The 24,084-nt window shown below is 57.1% G+C and overlaps 14 non-coding genes and 2 pseudogenes across 14 annotated transcripts; all 16 read left to right on the forward strand.

Moving 5' to 3' along the window:
• The first annotated feature begins 936 nt into the window (after positions 1–936).
• LOC143417632 (5S ribosomal RNA) lies at positions 937–1,055 on the forward strand. The gene has a single exon (XR_013097778.1). It is a non-coding gene; the product is annotated as a 5S ribosomal RNA (ribosomal RNA).
• Positions 1,056–1,914: 859 nt separating this feature from the next.
• Positions 1,915–2,033, forward strand: LOC143417201 (5S ribosomal RNA). The gene has a single exon (XR_013097418.1). It is a non-coding gene; the product is annotated as a 5S ribosomal RNA (ribosomal RNA).
• Positions 2,034–3,130: 1,097 nt separating this feature from the next.
• LOC143417875 (5S ribosomal RNA) lies at positions 3,131–3,249 on the forward strand. Its single transcript, XR_013098023.1, has one exon. It is a non-coding gene; the product is annotated as a 5S ribosomal RNA (ribosomal RNA).
• Positions 3,250–4,898: 1,649 nt separating this feature from the next.
• Positions 4,899–5,017, forward strand: LOC143417957 (5S ribosomal RNA). The gene has a single exon (XR_013098105.1). It is a non-coding gene; the product is annotated as a 5S ribosomal RNA (ribosomal RNA).
• A 1,921-nt stretch (positions 5,018–6,938) lies between these two features.
• On the forward strand, positions 6,939–7,057 carry LOC143417539 (5S ribosomal RNA; annotated as a pseudogene).
• A 627-nt stretch (positions 7,058–7,684) lies between these two features.
• LOC143417633 (5S ribosomal RNA) lies at positions 7,685–7,803 on the forward strand. Its single transcript, XR_013097779.1, has one exon. It is a non-coding gene; the product is annotated as a 5S ribosomal RNA (ribosomal RNA).
• Positions 7,804–8,662: 859 nt separating this feature from the next.
• Positions 8,663–8,781, forward strand: LOC143417305 (5S ribosomal RNA). The gene has a single exon (XR_013097525.1). It is a non-coding gene; the product is annotated as a 5S ribosomal RNA (ribosomal RNA).
• A 1,650-nt stretch (positions 8,782–10,431) lies between these two features.
• Positions 10,432–10,550, forward strand: LOC143417634 (5S ribosomal RNA). The gene has a single exon (XR_013097780.1). It is a non-coding gene; the product is annotated as a 5S ribosomal RNA (ribosomal RNA).
• Positions 10,551–11,409: 859 nt separating this feature from the next.
• On the forward strand, positions 11,410–11,528 carry LOC143417409 (5S ribosomal RNA). Its single transcript, XR_013097630.1, has one exon. It is a non-coding gene; the product is annotated as a 5S ribosomal RNA (ribosomal RNA).
• Positions 11,529–12,625: 1,097 nt separating this feature from the next.
• LOC143417922 (5S ribosomal RNA) lies at positions 12,626–12,744 on the forward strand. Its single transcript, XR_013098070.1, has one exon. It is a non-coding gene; the product is annotated as a 5S ribosomal RNA (ribosomal RNA).
• A 1,649-nt stretch (positions 12,745–14,393) lies between these two features.
• Positions 14,394–14,512, forward strand: LOC143417967 (5S ribosomal RNA). Its single transcript, XR_013098115.1, has one exon. It is a non-coding gene; the product is annotated as a 5S ribosomal RNA (ribosomal RNA).
• A 1,921-nt stretch (positions 14,513–16,433) lies between these two features.
• On the forward strand, positions 16,434–16,552 carry LOC143417540 (5S ribosomal RNA; annotated as a pseudogene).
• Positions 16,553–18,512: 1,960 nt separating this feature from the next.
• Positions 18,513–18,631, forward strand: LOC143417896 (5S ribosomal RNA). The gene has a single exon (XR_013098044.1). It is a non-coding gene; the product is annotated as a 5S ribosomal RNA (ribosomal RNA).
• A 1,650-nt stretch (positions 18,632–20,281) lies between these two features.
• LOC143417958 (5S ribosomal RNA) lies at positions 20,282–20,400 on the forward strand. The gene has a single exon (XR_013098106.1). It is a non-coding gene; the product is annotated as a 5S ribosomal RNA (ribosomal RNA).
• A 1,607-nt stretch (positions 20,401–22,007) lies between these two features.
• On the forward strand, positions 22,008–22,126 carry LOC143417635 (5S ribosomal RNA). Its single transcript, XR_013097781.1, has one exon. It is a non-coding gene; the product is annotated as a 5S ribosomal RNA (ribosomal RNA).
• Positions 22,127–23,417: 1,291 nt separating this feature from the next.
• LOC143417636 (5S ribosomal RNA) lies at positions 23,418–23,536 on the forward strand. The gene has a single exon (XR_013097782.1). It is a non-coding gene; the product is annotated as a 5S ribosomal RNA (ribosomal RNA).
• Positions 23,537–24,084: the final 548 nt, after the last annotated feature.

A 24,084-nucleotide genomic window follows, 5' to 3' on the forward strand; every position in this document is an offset into this window, starting at 1 on the left:
GTGGCTCTTGCTCAGGCCACTTACACCACACCAGGGCCTGTGCTGCTGGCTGAGGCCACTTACACCACACCAGGGCCTGTGGCTGCTGGCTGAGGCCACTTACACCACACCAGGGCCTGTGGCTGCTGGCTGAGGGCACTTACACCACACCAGTGCCTGTGGCTGCTGGCTGAGGCCACTTACACCACACCAGGGCATTAGTTGCTATTGAGGCCCCTTACACCACACCAGGGCCTGTGGCACTGGCTGAGGCCACTTACACCACACCAGGGCCTGTGGCTGCTGGCTGAGGCCACCTACACCACACCAGGGCATTAGTTGCTATTGAGGCCAATTACACCACACCAGGGTCTGTGGCTCTTGCTCAGGCCACTTACACCACACCAGGGCCTGTGGCACTGGCTGAGGCCACTTACACTACACCAGGGCCTGTGGCTCTGGCTGAGGCCACTTACACCACACCAGGGCCTGTGGCTGCTGGCTGAGGCCACTTACACCACACCAGGGCCTGTGGTTGCTGGCTGAGGCCACTTACACCACACCAGGGCCTGTGGCTGCTGGCTGAGGCCACTTACACCACACCAGGGCCTGTGGCTGCTGGCTGAGGCCACTTACACCACACCAGGGCCTGTGGCTGCTGGCTGAGGCCACTTACACCACACCAGTGCCTGTGGCTTCTGGCTCAGGCCACTCACATCACACCAGGCCCTGTGCTGCTAGCTGTGGCCATGTACAACACACCAGGCCCTGTGCTGGTTCCTGAGGCCATCTTCAACAATCCAGGGCCTGTGCTGTTAGATAAATGCTAAACTGAGCCTTTGGGTTAGGGTATTATGCAAACATGCAGGTATGGTTAAAGGATTGTCTTCGTAACTTCAGGTACTTGCCACCTAATCAGTTGAATCCATAAATTGAGACATTGTGCTGGGGCCAGCAGCTTACGGCCATACCACCCTGAGCACGCCCGACCTCGTCTGATCTCGGAAGCTAAGCAGGGCTGGGCTTGGTTAGTACTTGGATGGGAGACTGCCTGGGAATACCTGGTGCTGTAAGCCTTTCATTTTCATGTCATTGAACCACTTTTGATCCAGAGAAGGGGTGTATTAAAAGACCAAAAGCAGCTGCCCATTAATGAGGGCACATTAACGACATTGCTTTTGGCTGTTTTCCAATGTCTTGTGCTGCTAGCTGATGCCACCTACACCACACCAGGGCCTGAGTGACCGGCTGGGGCCACTTACACCACATCAGGGCCTGTGGCTCTGGCTGAGGCCACTTACACCACACCAGGGCCTGTGGCTGCTGGCTGAGGCCACATACACAACACCAGGGCCTTAGTTGCTATTGAGGCCAATTACACCACACCAGGGTCTGTGACTCTTGCTCAGGCCACTTACACCACACCAGGGCCTTAGTTGCTATTGAGGCCAATTACACCACACCAGGGCCTGTGGCTGCTGGCTGAGGCCACTTACACCACACCAGGGCCTGTGGCTGCTGGCTGAGGCCACTTACACCACACAAGGGCCTGTGGCTGCTGGCTGAGGCCACCTACACCACACCAGGGCCTGTGGCTTCTGGCTGAGGCCACTTACACCACACCAGGGCCTGTGGCTCTTGCTCAGGCCACTCATATCACACCAGACCCTGTGCTTCTGGCCGAGGCCATCTTCACCAAACCTGGCCCTGTGCTGCTTGCTGTGGCCATGTACAACACACCAGGCCCTGTGCTGGTTCCTGAGGCCATCTTCAACAATCCAGGGCCTGTGCTGTTAGATAAATGCTAAACTGAGCCTTTGGGTTAGGGTATTATGCAAAAATGCAGGTATGGTTAAAGGATTGTCTTCGTAACTTCAGGTACTTGCCACCTAATCAGTTGAATCCATAAATTGAGACATTGTGCTGGGGCCAGCAGCTTACGGCCATACCACCCTGAGCACGCCCGACCTCGTCTGATCTCGGAAGCTAAGCAGGGCTGGGCTTGGTTAGTACTTGGATGGGAGACCGCCTGGGAATACCTGGTGCTGTAAGCATTTCATTTTCATGTCACTGAACCGCTTTTGATCCAGAGAAGGGGTGTATTAAAAGACCAAAAGCAGCTGCCCATTAATGAGGGCACATTAACGACATTCCTTTTGGCTGTTTTCCAATGTCTTGTGCTGCTAGCTGATGCCACCTACACCACACCAGGGCCTGAGTGACCGGCTGGGGCCACTTACACCACATCAGGGCCTGTGGCTGCTGGCTGAGGCCACTTACACCACACCAGGGCCTGTGGCTGCTGGCTGAGGCCACTTACACCACACCAGGGCCTGTGGCTGCTGGCTGAGGCCACCTACACCACACCAGGGCCTTAGTTGCTATTGAGGCCAATTACACCACACCAGGGTCTGTGGCTCTTGCTCAAGCCACTTACACCACACCAGGGCCTGTGGCTGCTGGCTGAGGCCACTTACACCACACCAGGGCCTGTGGCTGCTGGCTGAGGCCACCTACACCACACCAGGGCCTTAGTTGCTATTGAGGCCAATTACACCACACCAGGGTCTGTAGCTCTTGCTCAGGCCACTTACACCACACCAGGGCCTGTGGCACTGGCTGAGGCCACTTACACCACACCAGGGCCTGTGGCTCTGGCTGAGGCCACTTACACCACACCAGGGCCTGTGGCTGCTGGCTGAGGCCACTTACACCACACCAGGGCCTGTGGCTGCTGGCTGAGGCCACTTACACCACACCAGGGCCTGTGGCTGCTGGCTGAGGCCACTTACACCACACCAGTGCCTGTGGCTTCTGGCTGAGGCCACTTACACCACACCAGGGCCTGTGGCTCTTGCTCAGGCCACTCACATCACACCAGGCCCTGCGCTTCTGGCCGAGGCCATCTTCACCAAACCAGGCCCTGTGCTGCTAGCTGTGGCCATGTACAACACACCAGGCCCTGTGCTGGTTCCTGAGGCCATCTTCAACAATCCATGGCCTGTGCTGTTAGATAAATGCTAAACTGAGCCTTTGGGTTAGGGTATTATGCAAACATGCAGGTATGGTTAAAGGATTGTCTTCGTAACTTCAGGTACTTGCCACCTAATCAGTTGAATCCATAAATTGAGACATTGTGCTGGGGCCAGCAGCTTACGGCCATACCACCCTGAGCACGCCCGACCTCGTCTGATCTCGGAAGCTAAGCAGGGTTGGGCTTGGTTTGTACTTGGATGGGAGACTACCTGGGAATACCTGGTGCTGTAAGCCTTTCATTTTCATGTCATTGAACCGCTTTTGATCCAGAGAAGGGGTGTATTAAAAGACCAAAAGCAGCTGCCCATTAATGATGGCACATTAACGACATTGCTTTTGGCTGTTTTACAATGTCTTGTGCTGCTAGCTGATGCCACCTACACCACACCAGGGCCTGAGTGACCGGCTGGGGCCACTTACACCACATCAGGGCCTGTGGCTGCTGGCTGAGGCCACTTACACCACACCAGGGCCTGTGGCTGCTGGCTGAGGCCACTTACACCACACCAGGGCATTAGTTGCTATTGAGGCCAATTACACCACACCAGGGTCTGTGGCTCTTGCTCAGGCCACTTACACCACACCAGGGCCTGTGGCACTGGCTGAGGCCACTTACACCGCACCAGGGCCTGTGGCTGCTGGCTGAGGCCACCTACACCACACCAGGGCATTAGTTGCTATTGAGGCCAATTACACCACACCAGGGTCTGTGACTCTTGCTCAGGCCACTTACACCACACCAGGGCCTGTGGCACTGGCTGAGGCCACTTACACCACACCAGGGCCTGTGGCTGCTGGCTGAGGCCACTTACACCACACCAGGGCCTGTGGCTGCTGGCTGAGGTCACTTACACCACACCAGGGCCTGTGGCTGCTGGCTGAGGGCACTTACACCACACCAGTGCCTGTGGCTTCTGGCTGAGGCCACTTACACCACACCAGGGCCTGTGGCTCTTGCTCAGGCCACTTACACCACACCAGGGCCTGTGCTGCTGGCTGAGGCCACTTACACCACACCAGGGCCTGTGGCTGCTGGCTGAGGCCACTTACACCACACCAGGGCCTGTGGCTGCTGGCTGAGGGCACTTACACCACACCAGTGCCTGTGGCTGCTGGCTGAGGCCACTTACACCACACCAGGGCATTAGTTGCTATTGAGGCCCCTTACACCACACCAGGGCCTGTGGCACTGGCTGAGGCCACTTACACCACACCAGGGCCTGTGGCTGCTGGCTGAGGCCACCTACACCACACCAGGGCATTAGTTGCTATTGAGGCCAATTACACCACACCAGGGTCTGTGGCTCTTGCTCAGGCCACTTACACCACACCAGGGCCTGTGGCACTGGCTGAGGCCACTTACACTACACCAGGGCCTGTGGCTCTGGCTGAGGCCACTTACACCACACCAGGGCCTGTGGCTGCTGGCTGAGGCCACTTACACCACACCAGGGCCTGTGGCTGCTGGCTGAGGCCACTTACACCACACCAGGGCCTGTGGCTGCTGGCTGAGGCCACTTACACCACACCAGGGCCTGTGGCTGCTGGCTGAGGCCACTTACACCACACCAGGGCCTGTGGCTGCTGGCTGAGGTCACTTACACCACACCAGTGCCTGTGGCTTCTGGCTCAGGCCACTCACATCACACCAGGCCCTGTGCTGCTAGCTGTGGCCATGTACAACACACCAGGCCCTGTGCTGGTTCCTGAGGCCATCTTCAACAATCCAGGGCCTGTGCTGTTAGATAAATGCTAAACTGAGCCTTTGGGTTAGGGTATTATGCAAACATGCAGGTATGGTTAAAGGATTGTCTTCGTAACTTCAGGTACTTGCCACCTAATCAGTTGAATCCATAAATTGAGACATTGTGCTGGGGCCAGCAGCTTACGGCCATACCACCCTGAGCACGCCCGACCTCGTCTGATCTCGGAAGCTAAGCAGGGCTGGGCTTGGTTAGTACTTGGATGGGAGACTACCTGGGAATACCTGGTGCTGTAAGCCTTTCATTTTCATGTCATTGAACCGCTTTTTATCCAGAGAAGGGGTGTATTAAAAGACCAAAAGCAGCTGCCCATTAATGAGGGCACATTAACGACATTGCTTTTGGCTGTTTTCCAATGTCTTGTGCTGCTAGCTGATGCCACCTACACCACACCAGGGCCTGAGTGACCGGCTGGGGCCACTTACACCACATCAGGGCCTGTGGCTGCTGGCTGAGGCCACTTACACCACACCAGGGCCTGTGGCTGCTGGCTGAGGCCACTTACACCACACCAGGGCATTAGTTGCTATTGAGGCCAATTACACCACACCAGGGTCTGTGGCACTGGCTGAGGCCACTTACACCACACCAGGGCCTGTGGCTGCTGGCTGAGGCCACTTACACCACACCAGGGCCTGTGGCTCTTGCTCAGGCCACTTACACCACACCAGGGCCTGTGGCTGCTGGCTGAGGCCACTTACACCACACCAGGGCCTGTGGCTGCTGGCTGAGGCCACTTACACCACACCAGGGCATTAGTTGCTATTGAGGCCACTTACACCACACCAGGGCCTGTGGCTGCTGGCTGAGGCCACTTACACCACATCAGGGCCTGTGGCTGCTGGATGAGGCGACTTACACCACACCAAGGGCCTGTGGCTGCTGGCTGAGGCCACCCACACCACACCAGGGCCTGTGGCTGCTGGCTGAGGCCACTTACACCACACCAGGGCCAGTGGCTCTTGCTCAGGCCACTCATATCACACCAGACCCTGTGGCTCTGGCTGAGGCCACTTACACCACACCAGGGCCTGTGGCTCTGGCTGAGGCCACTTACACCACATCAGGGCCGGTGGCTGCTGGATGAGGCGACTTACACCACACCAAGGGCCTGTGGCTGCTGGCTGAGGCCACCCACACCACACCAGGGCCTGTGGCTGCTGGCTGAGGCCACTTACACCACACCAAGGGCCTGTGGCTGCTGGCTGAGGCCACATACACCACACCACGGCCTTATTTGCTTCTGAGGCCACTTACACCACACCAGGGCCTTAGTTGCTATTGAGGCCAATTACACCACACCAGGGCCTGTTGCTCTTGCTCAGGCCACTTACACCACACCAGGGCCTGAGTGACCGGCTGGGGCCACTTACACCACATCAGGCCCTATGGTTGCTGGCTGAGGCCACTTACACCACACCAGGGCCTGTGGCTGCTGGCTGAGGCCACCTACACCACACCAGGGCATTAGTTGCTATTGAGGCCAATTACACCACACCAGGGTCTGTGGCTCTTGCTCAGGCCACTTACACCACACCAGGGCCTGTGGCTGCTGGATGAGGCGACTTACACCACACCAAGGCCTGTGGCTGCTGGATGAGGCCACTTACACCACACCAGGGCCTTAGTTGCTATTGAGGCCACTTACACCACACCAGGGCCTGTGGCTCTGGCTGAGGCCACTTACACCACACCACGGCCTTATTTGCTTCTGAGGCCACTTACACCACACCAGGGCCTTAGTTGCTATTGAGGCCAATTACACCACACCAGGGCCTGTGGCTCTTGCTCAGGCCACTTACACCACACCAGGGCCTGTGGCTCTTGCTCAGGCCACTTACTCCACACCAGGGCCTGTGGCTCTTGCTCAGGCCACTCATATCACACCAGGCCCTGTGCTTCTGGCCGAGGCCATCTTCACCAAACCAGGCCCTGTGCTGCTAGCTGTGACCATGTACAACACACCAGGCCCTGTTCTGGTTCCTGAGGCCATCTTCAACAATCCAGGGCCTGTGCTGTTGGATAAATGCTAAACTGAGCCTTTGGGTTAGGGTATTATGCAAACATGCAGGTATGGTTATAGGATTGTCTTCGTAACTCCAGGTACTTGCCACCTAATCACTTGAATCCATAAATTGAGACATTGTGCTGTGGCCAGCAGCTTACGGCCATACCACCCTGAGCATGCCCGACCACGTCTGATCTCGGAAGCTAAGCAGGGCTGTGCTTGGTTAGTACTTGGATGGGAGACTTCCTTGGAATACCTGGTGCTGTAAGCCTTTCATTTTCATGTCTTTGAACCGCTTTTGATCCAGAGAAGGGGTGTATTAAAAGACCAAAAGCAGCTGCCCATTAATGAGGGCACATTAACGACATTGCTTTTGGCTGTTTTCCAATGTCTTGTGCTGCTAGCTGATGCCACCTACACCACACCAGGGCCTGAGTGACCGGCTGGGGCCACTTACACCACATCAGGGCCTGTGGCTGCTGGCTGAGGCCACTTACACCACACCAGGGCCTGTGGCTGCTGGCTGAGGCCACTTACACCACACCAGGGCCTGTGGCTGCTGGCTGAGGCCACTTACACCACACCAGGGCCTGTGGCTGCTGGCTGAGGCCACTTACACCACACCAGTGCCTGTGGCTTCTGGCTCAGGCCACTCACATCACACCAGGCCCTGTGCTGCTAGCTGTGGCCATGTACAACTCACCAGGCCCTGTGCTGGTTCCTGAGGCCATCTTCAACAATCCAGGGCCTGTGCTGTTAGATAAATGCTAAACTGAGCCTTTGGGTTAGGGTATTATGCAAACATGCAGGTATGGTTAAAGGATTGTCTTCGTAACTTCAGGTACTTGCCACCTAATCAGTTGAATCCATAAATTGAGACATTGTGCTGGGGCCAGCAGCTTACGGCCATACCACCCTGAGCACGCCCGACCTCGTCTGATCTCGGAAGCTAAGCAGGGCTGGGCTTGGTTAGTACTTGGATGGGAGACTGCCTGGGAATACCTGGTGCTGTAAGCCTTTCATTTTCATGTCATTGAACCACTTTTGATCCAGAGAAGGGGTGTATTAAAAGACCAAAAGCAGCTGCCCATTAATGAGGGCACATTAACGACATTGCTTTTGGCTGTTTTCCAATGTCTTGTGCTGCTAGCTGATGCCACCTACACCACACCAGGGCCTGAGTGACCGGCTGGGGCCACTTACACCACATCAGGGCCTGTGGCTCTGGCTGAGGCCACTTACACCACACCAGGGCCTGTGGCTGCTGGCTGAGGCCACATACACAACACCAGGGCCTTAGTTGCTATTGAGGCCAATTACACCACACCAGGGTCTGTGACTCTTGCTCAGGCCACTTACACCACACCAGGGCCTTAGTTGCTATTGAGGCCAATTACACCACACCAGGGCCTGTGGCTGCTGGCTGAGGCCACTTACACCACACCAGGGCCTGTGGCTGCTGGCTGAGGCCACTTACACCACACAAGGGCCTGTGGCTGCTGGCTGAGGCCACCTACACCACACCAGGGCCTGTGGCTTCTGGCTGAGGCCACTTACACCACACCAGGGCCTGTGGCTCTTGCTCAGGCCACTCATATCACACCAGACCCTGTGCTTCTGGCCGAGGCCATCTTCACCAAACCTGGCCCTGTGCTGCTTGCTGTGGCCATGTACAACACACCAGGCCCTGTGCTGGTTCCTGAGGCCATCTTCAACAATCCAGGGCCTGTGCTGTTAGATAAATGCTAAACTGAGCCTTTGGGTTAGGGTATTATGCAAAAATGCAGGTATGGTTAAAGGATTGTCTTCGTAACTTCAGGTACTTGCCACCTAATCAGTTGAATCCATAAATTGAGACATTGTGCTGGGGCCAGCAGCTTACGGCCATACCACCCTGAGCACGCCCGACCTCGTCTGATCTCGGAAGCTAAGCAGGGCTGGGCTTGGTTAGTACTTGGATGGGAGACCGCCTGGGAATACCTGGTGCTGTAAGCATTTCATTTTCATGTCACTGAACCGCTTTTGATCCAGAGAAGGGGTGTATTAAAAGACCAAAAGCAGCTGCCCATTAATGAGGGCACATTAACGACATTGCTTTTGGCTGTTTTCCAATGTCTTGTGCTGCTAGCTGATGCCACCTACACCACACCAGGGCCTGAGTGACCGGCTGGGGCCACTTACACCACATCAGGGCCTGTGGCTGCTGGCTGAGGCCACTTACACCACACCAGGGCCTGTGGCTGCTGGCTGAGGCCACTTACACCACACCAGGGCCTGTGGCTGCTGGCTGAGGCCACCTACACCACACCAGGGCCTTAGTTGCTATTGAGGCCAATTACACCACACCAGGGCCTGTGGCACTGGCTGAGGCCACTTACACCGCACCAGGGCCTGTGGCTGCTGGCTGAGGCCACCTACACCACACCAGGGCATTAGTTGCTATTGAGGCCAATTACACCACACCAGGGTCTGTGACTCTTGCTCAGGCCACTTACACCACACCAGGGCCTGTGGCACTGGCTGAGGCCACTTACACCACACCAGGGCCTGTGGCTGCTGGCTGAGGCCACTTACACCACACCAGGGCCTGTGGCTGCTGGCTGAGGTCACTTACACCACACCAGGGCCTGTGGCTGCTGGCTGAGGGCACTTACACCACACCAGTGCCTGTGGCTTCTGGCTGAGGCCACTTACACCACACCAGGGCCTGTGGCTCTTGCTCAGGCCACTTACACCACACCAGGGCCTGTGCTGCTGGCTGAGGCCACTTACACCACACCAGGGCCTGTGGCTGCTGGCTGAGGCCACTTACACCACACCAGGGCCTGTGGCTGCTGGCTGAGGGCACTTACACCACACCAGTGCCTGTGGCTGCTGGCTGAGGCCACTTACACCACACCAGGGCATTAGTTGCTATTGAGGCCCCTTACACCACACCAGGGCCTGTGGCACTGGCTGAGGCCACTTACACCACACCAGGGCCTGTGGCTGCTGGCTGAGGCCACCTACACCACACCAGGGCATTAGTTGCTATTGAGGCCAATTACACCACACCAGGGTCTGTGGCTCTTGCTCAGGCCACTTACACCACACCAGGGCCTGTGGCACTGGCTGAGGCCACTTACACTACACCAGGGCCTGTGGCTCTGGCTGAGGCCACTTACACCACACCAGGGCCTGTGGCTGCTGGCTGAGGCCACTTACACCACACCAGGGCCTGTGGTTGCTGGCTGAGGCCACTTACACCACACCAGGGCCTGTGGCTGCTGGCTGAGGCCACTTACACCACACCAGGGCCTGTGGCTGCTGGCTGAGGCCACTTACACCACACCAGGGCCTGTGGCTGCTGGCTGAGGCCACTTACACCACACCAGTGCCTGTGGCTTCTGGCTCAGGCCACTCACATCACACCAGGCCCTGTGCTGCTAGCTGTGGCCATGTACAACACACCAGGCCCTGTGCTGGTTCCTGAGGCCATCTTCAACAATCCAGGGCCTGTGCTGTTAGATAAATGCTAAACTGAGCCTTTGGGTTAGGGTATTATGCAAACATGCAGGTATGGTTAAAGGATTGTCTTCGTAACTTCAGGTACTTGCCACCTAATCAGTTGAATCCATAAATTGAGACATTGTGCTGGGGCCAGCAGCTTACGGCCATACCACCCTGAGCACGCCCGACCTCGTCTGATCTCGGAAGCTAAGCAGGGCTGGGCTTGGTTAGTACTTGGATGGGAGACTGCCTGGGAATACCTGGTGCTGTAAGCCTTTCATTTTCATGTCATTGAACCACTTTTGATCCAGAGAAGGGGTGTATTAAAAGACCAAAAGCAGCTGCCCATTAATGAGGGCACATTAACGACATTGCTTTTGGCTGTTTTCCAATGTCTTGTGCTGCTAGCTGATGCCACCTACACCACACCAGGGCCTGAGTGACCGGCTGGGGCCACTTACACCACATCAGGGCCTGTGGCTCTGGCTGAGGCCACTTACACCACACCAGGGCCTGTGGCTGCTGGCTGAGGCCACATACACAACACCAGGGCCTTAGTTGCTATTGAGGCCAATTACACCACACCAGGGTCTGTGACTCTTGCTCAGGCCACTTACACCACACCAGGGCCTTAGTTGCTATTGAGGCCAATTACACCACACCAGGGCCTGTGGCTGCTGGCTGAGGCCACTTACACCACACCAGGGCCTGTGGCTGCTGGCTGAGGCCACTTACACCACACAAGGGCCTGTGGCTGCTGGCTGAGGCCACCTACACCACACCAGGGCCTGTGGCTTCTGGCTGAGGCCACTTACACCACACCAGGGCCTGTGGCTCTTGCTCAGGCCACTCATATCACACCAGACCCTGTGCTTCTGGCCGAGGCCATCTTCACCAAACCTGGCCCTGTGCTGCTTGCTGTGGCCATGTACAACACACCAGGCCCTGTGCTGGTTCCTGAGGCCATCTTCAACAATCCAGGGCCTGTGCTGTTAGATAAATGCTAAACTGAGCCTTTGGGTTAGGGTATTATGCAAAAATGCAGGTATGGTTAAAGGATTGTCTTCGTAACTTCAGGTACTTGCCACCTAATCAGTTGAATCCATAAATTGAGACATTGTGCTGGGGCCAGCAGCTTACGGCCATACCACCCTGAGCACGCCCGACCTCGTCTGATCTCGGAAGCTAAGCAGGGCTGGGCTTGGTTAGTACTTGGATGGGAGACCGCCTGGGAATACCTGGTGCTGTAAGCATTTCATTTTCATGTCACTGAACCGCTTTTGATCCAGAGAAGGGGTGTATTAAAAGACCAAAAGCAGCTGCCCATTAATGAGGGCACATTAACGACATTCCTTTTGGCTGTTTTCCAATGTCTTGTGCTGCTAGCTGATGCCACCTACACCACACCAGGGCCTGAGTGACCGGCTGGGGCCACTTACACCACATCAGGGCCTGTGGCTGCTGGCTGAGGCCACTTACACCACACCAGGGCCTGTGGCTGCTGGCTGAGGCCACTTACACCACACCAGGGCCTGTGGCTGCTGGCTGAGGCCACCTACACCACACCAGGGCCTTAGTTGCTATTGAGGCCAATTACACCACACCAGGGTCTGTGGCTCTTGCTCAAGCCACTTACACCACACCAGGGCCTGTGGCTGCTGGCTGAGGCCACTTACACCACACCAGGGCCTGTGGCTGCTGGCTGAGGCCACCTACACCACACCAGGGCCTTAGTTGCTATTGAGGCCAATTACACCACACCAGGGTCTGTAGCTCTTGCTCAGGCCACTTACACCACACCAGGGCCTGTGGCACTGGCTGAGGCCACTTACACCACACCAGGGCCTGTGGCTCTGGCTGAGGCCACTTACACCACACCAGGGCCTGTGGCTGCTGGCTGAGGCCACTTACACCACACCAGGGCCTGTGGCTGCTGGCTGAGGCCACTTACACCACACCAGGGCCTGTGGCTGCTGGCTGAGGCCACTTACACCACACCAGTGCCTGTGGCTTCTGGCTGAGGCCACTTACACCACACCAGGGCCTGTGGCTCTTGCTCAGGCCACTCACATCACACCAGGCCCTGCGCTTCTGGCCGAGGCCATCTTCACCAAACCAGGCCCTGTGCTGCTAGCTGTGGCCATGTACAACACACCAGGCCCTGTGCTGGTTCCTGAGGCCATCTTCAACAATCCATGGCCTGTGCTGTTAGATAAATGCTAAACTGAGCCTTTGGGTTAGGGTATTATGCAAACATGCAGGTATGGTTAAAGGATTGTCTTCGTAACTTCAGGTACTTGCCACCTAATCAGTTGAATCCATAAATTGAGACATTGTGCTGGGGCCAGCAGCTTACGGCCATACCACCCTGAGCACGCCCGACCTCGTCTGATCTCGGAAGCTAAGCAGGGCTGGGCTTGGTTTGTACTTGGATGGGAGACTACCTGGGAATACCTGGTGCTGTAAGCCTTTCATTTTCATGTCATTGAACCGCTTTTGATCCAGAGAAGGGGTGTATTAAAAGACCAAAAGCAGCTGCCCATTAATGATGGCACATTAACGACATTGCTTTTGGCTGTTTTACAATGTCTTGTGCTGCTAGCTGATGCCACCTACACCACACCAGGGCCTGAGTGACCGGCTGGGGCCACTTACACCACATCAGGGCCTGTGGCTGCTGGCTGAGGCCACTTACACCACACCAGGGCCTGTGGCTGCTGGCTGAGGCCACTTACACCACACCAGGGCATTAGTTGCTATTGAGGCCAATTACACCACACCAGGGTCTGTGGCTCTTGCTCAGGCCACTTACACCACACCAGGGCCTGTGGCACTGGCTGAGGCCACTTACACCGCACCAGGGCCTGTGGCTGCTGGCTGAGGCCACCTACACCACACCAGGGCATTAGTTGCTATTGAGGCCAATTACACCACACCAGGGTCTGTGACTCTTGCTCAGGCCACTTACACCACACCAGGGCCTGTGGCACTGGCTGAGGCCACTTACACCACACCAGGGCCTGTGGCTGCTGGCTGAGGCCACTTACACCACACCAGGGCCTGTGGCTGCTGGCTGAGGTCACTTACACCACACCAGGGCCTGTGGCTGCTGGCTGAGGGCACTTACACCACACCAGTGCCTGTGGCTTCTGGCTGAGGCCACTTACACCACACCAGGGCCTGTGGCTCTTGCTCAGGCCACTTACACCACACCAGGGCCTGTGCTGCTGGCTGAGGCCACTTACACCACACCAGGGCCTGTGGCTGCTGGCTGAGGCCACTTACACCACACCAGGGCCTGTGGCTGCTGGCTGAGGGCACTTACACCACACCAGTGCCTGTGGCTGCTGGCTGAGGCCACTTACACCACACCAGGGCATTAGTTGCTATTGAGGCCCCTTACACCACACCAGGGCCTGTGGCACTGGCTGAGGCCACTTACACCACACCAGGGCCTGTGGCTGCTGGCTGAGGCCACCTACACCACACCAGGGCATTAGTTGCTATTGAGGCCAATTACACCACACCAGGGTCTGTGGCTCTTGCTCAGGCCACTTACACCACACCAGGGCCTGTGGCACTGGCTGAGGCCACTTACACTACACCAGGGCCTGTGGCTCTGGCTGAGGCCACTTACACCACACCAGGGCCTGTGGCTGCTGGCTGAGGCCACTTACACCACACCAGGGCCTGTGGCTGCTGGCTGAGGCCACTTACACCACACCAGGGCCTGTGGCTGCTGGCTGAGGCCACTTACACCACACCAGGGCCTGTGGCTGCTGGCTGAGGCCACTTACACCACACCAGGGCCTGTGGCTGCTGGCTGAGGTCACTTACACCACACCAGTGCCTGTGGCTTCTGGCTCAGGCCACTCACATCACACCAGGCCCTGTGCTGCTAGCTGTGGCCATGTACAACACACCAGGCCCTGTGCTGGTTCCTGAGGCCATCTTCAACAATCCAGGGCCTGTGCTGTTAGATAAATGCTAAACTGAGCCTTTGGGTTAGGGTATTATGCAAACATGCAGGTATGGTTAAAGGATTGTCTTCGTAACTTCAGGTACTTGCCACCTAATCAGTTGAATCCATAAATTGAGACATTGTGCTGGGGCCAGCAGCTTACGGCCATACCACCCTGAGCACGCCCGACCTCGTCTGATCTCGGAAGCTAAGCAGGGCTGGGCTTGGTTAGTACTTGGATGGGAGACTACCTGGGAATACCTGGTGCTGTAAGCCTTTCATTTTCATGTCATTGAACCGCTTTTTATCCAGAGAAGGGGTGTATTAAAAGACCAAAAGCAGCTGCCCATTAATGAGGGCACATTAACGACATTGCTTTTGGCTGTTTTCCAATGTCTTGTGCTGCTAGCTGATGCCACCTACACCACACCAGGGCCTGAGTGACCGGCTGGGGCCACTTACACCACATCAGGGCCTGTGGCTGCTGGCTGAGGCCACTTACACCACACCAGGGCCTGTGGCTGCTGGCTGAGGCCACTTACACCACACCAGGGCATTAGTTGCTATTGAGGCCAATTACACCACACCAGGGTCTGTGGCACTGGCTGAGGCCACTTACACCACACCAGGGCCTGTGGCTGCTGGCTGAGGCCACTTACACCACACCAGGGCCTGTGGCTCTTGCTCAGGCCACTTACACCACACCAGGGCCTGTGGCTGCTGGCTGAGGCCACTTACACCACACCAGGGCCTGTGGCTGCTGGCTGAGGCCACTTACACCACACCAGGGCATTAGTTGCTATTGAGGCCACTTACACCACACCAGGGCCTGTGGCTGCTGGCTGAGGCCACTTACACCACATCAGGGCCTGTGGCTGCTGGATGAGGCGACTTACACCACACCAAGGGCCTGTGGCTGCTGGCTGAGGCCACCCACACCACACCAGGGCCTGTGGCTGCTGGCTGAGGCCACTTACACCACACCAGGGCCAGTGGCTCTTGCTCAGGCCACTCATATCACACCAGACCCTGTGGCTCTGGCTGAGGCCACTTACACAACACCAGGGCCTGTGGCTCTGGCTGAGGCCACTTACACCACATCAGGGCCGGTGGCTGCTGGATGAGGCGACTTACACCACACCAAGGGCCTGTGGCTGCTGGCTGAGGCCACCCACACCACACCAGGGCCTGTGGCTGCTGGCTGAGGCCACTTACACCACACCAAGGGCCTGTGGCTGCTGGCTGAGGCCACATACACCACACCACGGCCTTATTTGCTTCTGAGGCCACTTACACCACACCAGGGCCTTAGTTGCTATTGAGGCCAATTACACCACACCAGGGCCTGTTGCTCTTGCTCAGGCCACTTACACCACACCAGGGCCTGAGTGACCGGCTGGGGCCACTTACACCACATCAGGCCCTATGGTTGCTGGCTGAGGCCACTTACACCACACCAGGGCCTGTGGCTGCTGGCTGAGGCCACCTACACCACACCAGGGCATTAGTTGCTATTGAGGCCAATTACACCACACCAGGGTCTGTGGCTCTTGCTCAGGCCACTTACACCACACCAGGGCCTGTGGCTGCTGGATGAGGCGACTTACACCACACCAAGGCCTGTGGCTGCTGGATGAGGCCACTTACACCACACCAGGGCCTTAGTTGCTATTGAGGCCACTTACACCACACCAGGGCCTGTGGCTCTGGCTGAGGCCACTTACACCACACCACGGCCTTATTTGCTTCTGAGGCCACTTACACCACACCAGGGCCTTAGTTGCTATTGAGGCCAATTACACCACACCAGGGCCTGTGGCTCTTGCTCAGGCCACTTACACCACACCAGGGCCTGTGGCTCTTGCTCAGGCCACTTACTCCACACCAGGGCCTGTGGCTCTTGCTCAGGCCACTCATATCACACCAGGCCCTGTGCTTCTGGCCGAGGCCATCTTCACCAAACCAGGCCCTGTGCTGCTAGCTGTGACCATGTACAACACACCAGGCCCTGTTCTGGTTCCTGAGGCCATCTTCAACAATCCAGGGCCTGTGCTGTTGGATAAATGCTAAACTGAGCCTTTGGGTTAGGGTATTATGCAAACATGCAGGTATGGTTATAGGATTGTCTTCGTAACTCCAGGTACTTGCCACCTAATCACTTGAATCCATAAATTGAGACATTGTGCTGTGGCCAGCAGCTTACGGCCATACCACCCTGAGCATGCCCGACCACGTCTGATCTCGGAAGCTAAGCAGGGCTGTGCTTGGTTAGTACTTGGATGGGAGACTTCCTTGGAATACCTGGTGCTGTAAGCCTTTCATTTTCATGTCTTTGAACCGCTTTTGATCCAGAGAAGGGGTGTATTAAAAGACCAAAAGCAGCTGCCCATTAATGAGGGCACATTAACGACATTGCTTTTGGCTGTTTTCCAATGTCTTGTGCTGCTAGCTGATGCCACCTACACCACACCAGGGCCTGAGTGACCGGCTGGGGCCACTTACACCACATCAGGGCCTGTGGCTGCTGGCTGAGGCCACGTACACCACACCAGGGCCTGTGGCTGCTGGCTGAGGCCACTTACACCACACCAGTGCCTGTGGCTCTTGCTCAGGCCACTTACACCACACCAGGGAATTAGTTGCTATTGAGGCCACTTACACCACACCAGGGCCTGTGGCTGCTGGCTGAGGCCACCTACACCACACCAGGGAATTAGTTGCTATTGAGGCCACTTACACCACACCAGGGTCTGTGGCTCTTGCTCAGGCCACTTACACCACACCAGGGCCTGTGGCACTGGCTGAGGCCACTTACACCACACCAGGGCCTGTGGCTCTGGCTGAGGCCACTTACACCACACCAGGGCCTGTGGCTGCTGGCTGAGGCCACTTACACCACACCAGTGCCTGTGGCTGCTGGCTGAGGCCACTTACACCACACCAGGGCATTAGTTGCTATTGAGGCCACTTACACCACACCAGGGCCTGTGGCACTGGCTGAGGCCACTTACACCACACCAGGGCCTGTGGCTGCTGGCTGAGGCCACTTACACCACACCAGGGCATTAGTTGCTATTGAGGCCAATTACACCACACCAGGGTCTGTGGCACTGGCTGAGGCCACTTACACCACACCAGGGCCTGTGGCTGCTGGCTGAGGCCACTTACACCACACCAGGGCCTGTGGCTGCTGGCTGAGGTCACTTACACCACACCAGGGCATTAGTTGCTATTGAGGCCCCTTACACCACACCAGTGCCTGTGGCTTCTGGCTGAGGCCACTTACACCACACCAGGGCCTGTGGCTCTTGCTCAGGCCACTTACACCACACCAGGGCCTGTGGCTGCTGGCTGAGGCCACTTACACCACACCAGGGCATTAGTTGCTATTGAGGCCACTTACACCACACCAGGGCCTGTGGCTGCTGGCTGAGGCCACTTACACCACACCAGGGCATAAGTTGCTATTGAGGCCAATTACACCACACCAGGGTCTTTGGCTCTTGCTCAGGCCACTTACACCACACCAGGGCCTGTGGCTCTGGCTGAGGCCACTTACACCACACCAGGGCCTGTGGCTCTGGCTGAGGCCACTTACACCACACCAGGGCCTGTGGCTGCTGGCTGAGGCCACTTACACCACACCAGGGCCTGTGGCTCTGGCTGAGGCCACTTACACCACACCAGGGCCTGTGGCTGCTGGCTGAGGCCACTTACACCACACCAGGGCCTGTGGCTGCTGGCTGAGGCCACTTACACCACACCAGTGCCTGTGGCTTCTGGCTGAGGCCACTTACACCACACCAGGGCCTGTGGCTGCTGGCTGAGGCCACTTACACCACACCAGGGCCTGTGGCTGCTGGCTGAGGCCACTTACACCACACCAGGGCCTGTGGCTGCTGGCTGAGGCCACTTACACCACACCAGTGCCTGTGGCTTCTGGCTGAGGCCACTTACACCACACCAGGGCCTGTGGCTCTTGCTCAGGCCACTCACATCACACCAGGCCCTGCGCTTCTGGCCGAGGCCATCTTCACCAAACCAGGCCCTGTGCTGCTAGCTGTGGCCATGTACAACACACCAGGCCCTGTGCTGGTTCCTGAGGCCATCTTCAACAATCCATGGCCTGTGCTGTTAGATAAATGCTAAACTGAGCCTTTGGGTTAGGGTATTATGCAAACATGCAGGTATGGTTAAAGGATTGTCTTCGTAACTTCAGGTACTTGCCACCTAATCAGTTGAATCCATAAATTGAGACATTGTGCTGGGGCCAGCAGCTTACGGCCATACCACCCTGAGCACGCCCGACCTCGTCTGATCTCGGAAGCTAAGCAGGGCTGGGCTTGGTTAGTACTTGGATGGGAAACTACCTGGGAATACCTGGTGCTGTAAGCCTTTCATTTTCATGTCATTGAACCGCTTTTGATCCAGAGAAGGGGTGTATTAAAAGACCAAAAGCAGCTGCCCATTAATGAGGGCACATTAACGACATTGCTTTTGGCTGTTTTCCAATGTCTTGTGCTGCTAGCTGATGCCACCGACACCACACCAGGGCCTGAGTGACCGGCTGGGGCCACTTACACCACATCAGGGCCTGTGGCTGCTGGCTGAGGCCACTTACACCACACCAGGGCCTGTGGCTGCTGGCTGAGGCCACTTACACCACACCAGGGCATTAGTTGCTATTGAGGCCAATTACACCACACCAGGGTCTGTGGCTCTTGCTCAGGCCACTTACACCACACCAGGGCCTGTGGCACTGGCTGAGGCCACTTACACCACACCAGGGCCTGTGGCTGCTGGCTGAGGCCACCTACACCACACCAGGGCATTAGTTGCTATTGAGGCCAATTACACCACACCAGGGTCTGTGACTCTTGCTCAGGCCACTTACACCACACCAGGGCCTGTGGCACTGGCTGAGGCCACTTACACCACACCAGGGCCTGTGGCTGCTGGGTGAGGTCACTTACACCACACCAGGGCCTGTGGCTGCTGGCTGAGGTCACTTACACCACACCAGGGCCTGTGGCTGCTGGCTGAGGGCACTTACACCACACCAGTGCCTGTGGCTTCTGGCTGAGGCCACTTACACCACACCAGGGCCTGTGGCTCTTGCTCAGGCCACTTACACCACATCAGGGCCTGTGGCTGCTGGATGAGGCGACTTACACCACACCAAGGGCCTGTGGCTGCTGGCTGAGGCCACCCACACCACACCAGGGCCTGTGGCTGCTGGCTGAGGCCACTTACACCACACCAGGGCCTGTGGCTCTTGCTCAGGCCACTCATATCACACCAGACCCTGTGGCTCTGGCTGAGGCCACTTACACCACACCAGGGCCTGTGGCTCTGGCTGAGGCCACTTACACCACATCAGGGCCTGTGGCTGCTGGATGAGGCGACTTACACCACACCAAGGGCCTGTGGCTGCTGGCTGAGGCCACCCACACCACACCAGGGCCTGTGGCTGCTGGCTGAGGCCACTTACACCACACCAAGGGCCTGTGGCTGCTGGCTGAGGCCACATACACAACACCACGGCCTTATTTGCTTCTGAGGCCACTTACACCACACCAGGGCCTGTGGCTGCTGGCTGAGGCCACATACACCACACCAGGGCCTTAGTTGCTATTGAGGCCAATTACACCACACCAGGGCCTGTTGCTCTTGCTCAGGCCACTTACACCACACCAGGGCCTGTGGCTCTTGCTCAGGCCACTTACTCCACACCAGGGCCTGTGGCTCTTGCTCAGGCCACTCATATCACACCAGGCCCTGTGCTTCTGGCCGAGGCCATCTTCACCAAACCAGGCCCTGTGCTGCTAGCTGTGGCCATGTACAACACACCAGGCCCTGTTCTGGTTCCTGAGGCCATCTTCAACAATCCAGGGCCTGTGCTGTTGGATAAATGCTAAACTGAGCCTTTGGGTTAGGGTATTATGCAAACATGCAGGTATGGTTATAGGATTGTCTTCGTAACTTCAGGTACTTGCCACCTAATCAGTTGAATCCATAAATTGAGACATTGTGCTGGGGCCAGCAGCTTACGGCCATACCACCCTGAGCACGCCCGACCTCGTCTGATCTCGGAAGCTAAGCAGGGCTGGGCTTGGTTAGTACTTGGATGGGAGACTTCCTTGGAATACCTGGTGCTGTAAGCCTTTCATTTTCATGTCATTGAACCGCTTTTGATCCAGAGAAGGGGTGTATTAAAAGACCAAAAGCAGCTGCCCATTAATGAGGGCACATTAACGACATTGCTTTTGGCTGTTTTCCAATGTCTTGTGCTGCTAGCTGATGCCACTTACACCACACCAGGGCCTGAGTGACCGGCTGGGGCCACTTACACCACATCAGGGCCTGTGGTTGCTGGCTGAGGCCACTTACACCACACCAGGGCCTGTGGCTGCTGGCTGAGGCCACCTACACCACACCAGGGCCTTACTTGCTATTGAGGCCACTTACACCACACCAGGGCCTGTGGCTGCTGGATGAGGCGACTTACACCACACCAAGGCCTGTGGCTGCTGGATGAGGCCACTTACACCACACCAGGGCCTTAGTTGCTATTGAGGCCACTTACACCACACCAGGGCCTGTGGCTCTGGCTGAGGCCACTTACACCACACCACGGCCTTATTTGCTTCTGAGGCCACTTACACCACACCAGGGCCTGAGTGACCGGCTGGGGCCACTTACACCACATCAGGGCCTGTGGCTGCTGGCTGAGGCCACTTACACCACACCAGGGCCTGTGGCTGCTGGCTGAGGCCACTTACACCACACCAGGGCATTAGTTGCTATTGAGGCCAATTACACCACACCAGGGTCTGTGGCTCTTGCTCAGGCCACTTACACCACACCAGGGCCTGTGGCACTGGCTGAGGCCACTTACACCACACCAGGGCCTGTGGCTGCTGGCTGAGGCCACTTACACCACACCAGGGCCTGTGGCTGCTGGCTGAGGGCACTTACACCACACCAGTGCCTGTGGCTTCTGGCTGAGGCCACTTACACCACACCAGGGCCTGTGGCTCTGGCTGAGGCCACTTACACCACACCAGGGCCTGTGGCTGCTGGCTGAGGGCACTTACACCACACCAGTGCCTGTGGCTGCTGGCTGAGGCCACTTACACCACACCAGGGCATTAGTTGCTATTGAGGCCACTTACACCACACCAGGGCCTGTGGCTGCTGGCTGAGGCCACATACACAACACCAGGGCCTTAGTTGCTATTGAGGCCAATTACACCACACCAGGGCCTGTGGCTGCTGGCTGAGGCCACTTACACCACACCAGGGCCTGTGGCACTGGCTGAGGCCACTTACACCACACCAGGGCCTGTGGCTGCTGGCTGAGGCCACTTACACCACACAAGGGCCTGTGGCTGCTGGCTGAGGCCACCCACACCACACCAGGGCCTGTGGCTGCTGGCTGAGGCCACTTACACCACACCAGGGCCTGTGGCTCTTGCTCAGGCCACTCATATCACACCAGACCCTGTGCTTCTGGCCGAGGCCATCTTCACCAAACCTGGCCCTGTGCTGCTTGCTGTGGCCATGTACAACACACCAGGCCCTGTGCTGGTTCCTGAGGCCATCTTCAACAATCCAGGGCCTGTGCTGTTAGATAAATGCTAAACTGAGCCTTTGGGTTAGGGTATTATGCAAACATGCAGGTATGGTTAAAGGATTGTCTTCGTAACTTCAGGTACTTGCCACCTAATCAGTTGAATCCATAAATTGAGACATTGTGCTGGGGCCAGCAGCTTACGGCCATACCACCCTGAGCACGCCCGACCTCGTCTGATCTCGGAAGCTAAGCAGGGCTGGGCTTGGTTAGTACTTGGATGGGAGACTGCCTGGGAATACCTGGTGCTGTAAGCCTTTCATTTTCATGTCATTGAACCGCTTTTGATCCAGAGAAGGGGTGTATTAAAAGACCAAAAGCAGCTGCCCATTAATGAGGGCACATTAACGACATTGCTTTTGGCTGTTTTCCAATGTCTTGTGCTGCTAGCTGATGCCACCTACACCACACCAGGGCCTGAGTGACCGGCTGGGGCCACTTACACCACATCAGGGCCTGTGGCTGCTGGCTGAGGCCACTTACACCACACCAGGGCCTGTGGCTGCTGGCTGAGGCCACTTACACCACACCAGGGCCTGTGGCTGCTGGCTGAGGCCACCTACACCACACCAGGGCCTTAGTTGCTATTGAGGCCAATTACACCACACCAGGGTCTGTGGCTCTTGCTCAGGCCACTTACACCACACCAGGGCCTGTGGCTGCTGGCTGAGGCCACTTACACCACACCAGGGCATTAGTTGCTATTGAGGCCACTTACACCACACCAGGGCCTGTGGCTGCTGGCTGAGGCCACCTACACCACACCAGGGCATTAGTTGCTATTGAGGCCAATTACACCACACCAGGGTCTGTGGCTCTTGCTCAGGCCACTTACACCACACCAGGGCCTGTGGCACTGGCTGAGGCCACTTACACCACACCAGGGCCTGTGGCTCTGGCTGAGGCCACTTACACCACACCAGGGCCTGTGGCTGCTGGCTGAGGCCACTTACACCACACCAGGGCCTGTGGCTGCTGGCTGAGGCCACTTACACCACACCAGTGCCTGTGGCTTCTGGCTGAGGCCACTTACACCACACCAGGGCCTTAGTTGCTATTGAGGCCAATTACACCACACCAGGGTCTGTGACTCTTGCTCAGGCCACTTACACCACACCAGGGCCTGTGGCACTGGCTGAGGCCACTTACACCACACCAGGGCCTGTGGCTGCTGGCTGAGGCCACTTACACCACACCAGGGCCTGTGGCTGCTGGCTGAGGCCAATTACACCACACCAGGGCCTGTGGCTCTTGCTCAGGCCACTCACATCACACCAGGCCCTGCGCTTCTGGCCGAGGCCATCTTCACCAAACCAGGCCCTGTGCTGCTAGCTGTGGCCATGTACAACACACCAGGCCCTGTGCTGGTTCCTGAGGCCATCTTCAACAATCCAGGGCCTGTGCTGTTAGATAAATGCTAAACTGAGCCTTTGGGTTAGGGTATTATGCAAACATGCAGGTATGGTTAAAGGATTGTCTTCGTAACTTCAGGTACTTGCCACCTAATCAGTTGAATCCATAAATTGAGACATTGTGCTGGGGTCAGCAGCTTACGGCCATACCACCCTGAGCACGCCCGACCTCGTCTGATCTCGGAAGCTAAGCAGGGCTGGGCTTGGTTAGTACTTGGATGGGAGACTGCCTGGGAATACCTGGTGCTGTAAGCCTTTCATTTTCATGTCATTGAACCGCTTTTGATCCAGAGAAGGGGTGTATTAAAAGACCAAAAGCAGCTGCCCATTAATGAGGGCACATTAACGACATTGCTTTTGGCTGTTTTCCAATGTCTTGTGCTGCTAGCTGATGCCACCTACACAACACCAGGGCCTGAGTGACCGGCTGGGGCCACTTACACCACATCAGGGCCTGTGGCTGCTGGCTGAGGCCACTTACACCACACCAGGGCATTAGTTGCTATTGAGGCCAATTACACCACACCAGGGTCTGTGGCTCTTGCTCAGGCCACTTACACCACACCAGGGCCTGTGGCACTGGCTGAGGCCACTTACACCACACCAGGGCCTGTGGCTGCTGGCTGAGGCCACCTACACCACACCAGGGCATTAGTTGCTATTGAGGCCAATTACACCACACCAGGGTCTGTGACTCTTGCTCAGGCCACTTACACCACACCAGTGCCTGTGGCACTGGCTGAGGCCACTTACACCACACCAGGGCCTTGTGCTGCTGGCTGAGGCCACTTACACCACACCAG

This window comes from Maylandia zebra, linkage group LG3, assembly GCF_041146795.1.
Source record: "Maylandia zebra isolate NMK-2024a linkage group LG3, Mzebra_GT3a, whole genome shotgun sequence".
In the NCBI taxonomy this organism is placed as follows: domain Eukaryota; kingdom Metazoa; phylum Chordata; class Actinopteri; order Cichliformes; family Cichlidae; genus Maylandia; species Maylandia zebra.